This window comes from Limulus polyphemus, unplaced genomic scaffold (assembly GCF_000517525.1).
Source record: "Limulus polyphemus unplaced genomic scaffold, Limulus_polyphemus-2.1.2 Scaffold679, whole genome shotgun sequence".
In the NCBI taxonomy this organism is placed as follows: Eukaryota; Metazoa; Arthropoda; class Merostomata; order Xiphosura; family Limulidae; genus Limulus; species Limulus polyphemus.
The window spans coordinates 270,204-274,684 of record NW_013666289.1 but is presented as its reverse complement, the minus strand read 5'-3'; the positions used below and the strand labels follow the sequence as shown (position 1 = coordinate 274,684).

Here is a 4,481-nt window from a genome sequence, read left to right as displayed (position 1 = left end):
GCACACGATGAGACACACATTCGGCACTTAATGCTGTTTGAATACAAGAAGGGAAGCGATGCCTCTGTAGCCACAAAGAATATCAAAGAAGTTTATCGAAATGTTTTGAACGTTCGCAACTATCAACGGTGGTTCAGCAAATTTCGTTCAGGTGACTTTAGCCTTAAAAAGTGTGATGGTAGGGGCCAACGTGTTGGAATTGATATTGATGCTCAGAAGACACTTGTTGACTCTAACTCAAGGTAACACACTCGTGAAATGGCCCTGAAATTGCATGTCTCTCATGAAACAATACGTAAACATCTAAGGAATATGAAAAACTCCACAAAGAAGGTGTTTGGGTACCTCATGAACTCTCCAGTGATCATTGTTTCCAACGTGTGAATGTTGCTTCGTCTCTTTTGGTGCATAATGCACATGAACCATTTTTGGACAGAATTGTCACTGGTGATGAAAAATGGATTCTCTATGCGAATATTAAACACCAAAAATAATGGCTCAGTCCTAGGCAAAAACCACTTCCGACCCCAAAACTTGGAACTTGGACTCCATCCGCAGAAAGTGATGCTTTGCATTTGGTGGGATGTCAAAGGAGTAATTCATTTCGAATTCCTCAATCCACGGCAAACTGTCAATGCAAAGATCTATTGGAATGTTTAAATTAAGCCCTTCATCAGAAATACCCTTCACTCGTCAATCAGAAAGTTGTTCTTCTCCACGACAGTGCACATCCACATGTGGCACGTTTGACGCAGCACAAGATTATGGAGTTGGATTGGGAAGTTCTCCTCCACACACCATATTCTCCAGATATGGCACCATCAGATTACCATTCTTTTTCGTTCGTTGCAACATCATCTTAATAGGAAAATGTATGCAAATGTGGAAGGTGTTAAAGAGGACATCGACATGTTTTTTTGCTTCAAAGCAAAGCGATTTCTTTAATCAGAGTGTTAACAACCTGATTGTAAGATGGAAAATCATCATCGATAAGAATGTAGACTATTTTATTTGATAAATGTTTTGTTTTAATTTATAAGTTGTTCGGCTTTTTTTATCTAAATAAAAGCGACATTAATTTCTTGACGACCTAATAATTCTAGATGGCTTCTCCCATAAACCAGTTCTAAAGCGATGAAAATGTAAACTCACTCTTCATAATAATCATCGTAAAATCGATGTTGTTGTTCTTTGAGTAGTTCGTTTAACAAGAGAAATATATCTGGTTATTTGCTCCAAAATATTATTTACTCGTTGCCATCTCACACATCACTAAAATAGATCTATTGAAATCTCTATTAAACTATTCATCCCCTACAAATTTAAAATCTACAGTTCTTGTTAAACTATCGAGTCCAAGCTATCCAGCCATCTCTAGACACATTATCTAAACTTTTGTAAACCAATTAAACCCAATTTTTCTAATCCTTCAAACTCTCCAACCCCTTTATACCTAAATTATACACCAACTTGTCTAAACTAGGACTGTTAATATCTTCTAAATCCAAACTACCAACCCCTTCTATATTCAAACTACGAAGCCCTTCTAAATTCAACCTATTAAATCCAACATCTCTAATCCAATCCTATACAACCATACTAAACCTAATCTATCCAGCTACGCTATATCTATTCAAGTAGTCTTAAACCAAGATGTTCGAACTCGTGTATTAAACAATTCACCCCTTTTAAATCCAAACTATCTTGTTTCTCTTCGTCCAAACTATCTAGCTTCTTAAAAAACCTAATTAACCACCCTCTTAAAACCCAGACTAATAACCCAAAAATCAAAACTAGTACGTTTCCTCTAAACCAGAATTGCCTACAACTTTTAAACTCGGAATATCCAACCATTCTAAATTTAAAATTTCCAGCCATTATTATCCCAAATAATTCAACCTTCTCTCAACACAAACTATTCATTCATTGTAAAACCAAACTATCTGAGCTCTTTTAACCTTCTCTAAATCTGCAGTACTCGACCACTGGAAACATAAACCATTCAACCTTCTTAAACCCAAACTATTCAGTTCTTCTTGGTGCAAAAATACGCAGCCCTTCGAAATTTAACACATCCAGTTATTCTTAATTCAAGCAATTCACCCCTTCCTAAACCAATTTACGCATCTCTTTCAAGCATATTTTATCTAGATACCCTAAAACCAAACTGCTAAGCCCTGACGAGTTTCTCAGATTTTAAAATTGAAAACATCCATCCCTTCTGAGATAAATCTAAGCAACGTTCTTAATCCAAACTATCCAGCTTTCTTTAAACCAAAGCTATCCAACTTTCTTTAAACCAAAGCTATCCAACCGATATGTGCTCAAACCATCCATCTCCTCTAAAGATTAACTATGTAGTATTCTATAAACGGAAACCGCACAACCTTCTCTGAACCCTAACTACAAAACCCTCTCTAAATGCAACCTTTCTAGTCCTCTTTATTCTCAAACTATATAGTTCTTAATAAATTTAAGCTATCTATTCTTTACTAAACATAAGCTTACCAGCCTCAGTAAACGCAATCAGTCAAGCCTATCTAAACCCATACAATCTACCTCCTCAAAATCTTAACAATCAATCCCTCTAAACCCAACTTACCTAGTTTTCTAAATATCTTGTAGCCTACACTAACTAGCCTTACTAAACCCAAAAGTTTAACGTTGTCCTTTTAACTACAACCCTCTTAAACCCAACTGCCCAGCTTTCACTAAACCCAAATTATCCAGTCTTTTCAAAACCAACTTCCTCAGCCTTCTCAAGTTCAAATTATTTTACTTTTCTATAATAATCCTATTTTATTTCCTAAAACTATTCAGTCATTTGTAAAACCAAGCTAAGAATCCATTCCCTACTGAAACTTAGCCTCTTTGAACCCAAACCATATAGTTCCTCTAAATCTAAATTAACCAAACCATCTAAACACAAAATATGCAAAACCTAAACTTAATGTTTTAAGTCCTTCTAAAGCCATGATATTCACCCTTCTCTACTTCCAAACTATAAAGCTTTCACTAAACCAAAGGTACCGAGTCTATTGAAATGCAACTTTCTCTAAATCAAATTATTCTACCATTTTTAACCAAACTTTAAAAACCCAGAACTATCCAACTCCTCTGAACCAATCTTTCCATCCTTCCCTTAAATTTAAACTAGTCAGTCTTTTCCTACCTCAAATTAGCTAGCCATTCTTAACCTGAAATATTCGAGATCCAAATAATCTAGCTTCCTCTTAATCTAAATATCCCAACAAATTATCATGCCTTATATGAAACCATATCTATGTAGTTTCTATAAATCAAACTGTCAAGTTCCTCTAACAAACAAATTGACAATTCTGTCTAATCCTAAACTATTTAGCCCCTTTAAACCAAAACTATTCAGTCCTTCTAGGCTCAACTTATCCAGCATTCCAAATCCCAATTTTTCTGACATGTACAGCTGTATAGCTATTTTAAGACCAAACTAATGAGCTCATATAAACTAAAATATCCAGCGTTCTCTGGTTGAAAAAAACTATCAAAAATACTCTAAATCTAAACTTCAATATTTCTTAGGTCACGTACTTTAGACTTGTAAAATTAAACTCTCCATTGCTTGTCAGCCCTAACTATCTAATCCTCTAAAACCAAAATAACCAACTCCAATTAACTCAAGGTATTCATACCCTTTAAACTTCAATTGTCATATACTTTATAAAATTAATCTAATTTTCATTCTAACTTAAACTTTCCAACCTTCTTTAAGTAAATACCAATCAAATCCTTTAAATCCCATAACACTGAGTTTATTAAAAGCTTTTAAATTAAAATTATTCTCAAACATATTTATGTCAAACCATCCATCCTCTCTGAATCTAAACTATTTTAACCTAATCTTATTCAACTTCTTTAAACACATCTATCTATTCTTTCGAAATGCAGTCTAATGAGCCCTTCTAATTCCAAGCTAATCAACTTTTCTAAATACAAGCTCTCTAGTATTTTTAGACCCACACTTTGTAAATCCAAACTACACAGCCCTTCTAATACTAAATACTACTATTCATTTAAAACCAAACTATCCAACTTTATACAGTTCAAACTCTCTATCTCCTACAAGACTAAGCTATCTAACCTCTCTAAATTCCAACTCACCACCTCCTCTTAACCTAATCTATTCCGTATCTCTAAATCCAGAATATCTTATCTCCTGTCAACGAAAAATATCCAACCTCTCAAAACCAAACTATCTAACCCTTCTAAACCCAAACTAAACAGCTATTTCTAAACTCATCCTGTCTAGTTCTCTTTAAGTTACTCTTTTCTGAACTTTTCATTCCTTGCTACACCAAGCTTTCCAATCCTCTTTAAACCTAAGTAACTTAGTCTTTCTCAAATAAATATGAAAAATATCATTCCCTGTTCTCAAAATAAAGTAAATGCAGTTTTTTATAACAAACTTTACATATTGTTTGTTTGTTTGTTATGGATTTCGCGCA

The 4,481-nt window shown here is 34.2% G+C and overlaps 1 protein-coding gene across 1 annotated transcript in view; it reads left to right on the top strand.

Annotated features, from left to right (window-relative positions):
• Window positions 1-4,481, top strand: part of LOC106459908 (nose resistant to fluoxetine protein 6-like) — a 37,377-nt gene that overhangs the window by 7,190 nt on the left and 25,706 nt on the right. The window lies entirely within an intron of this gene.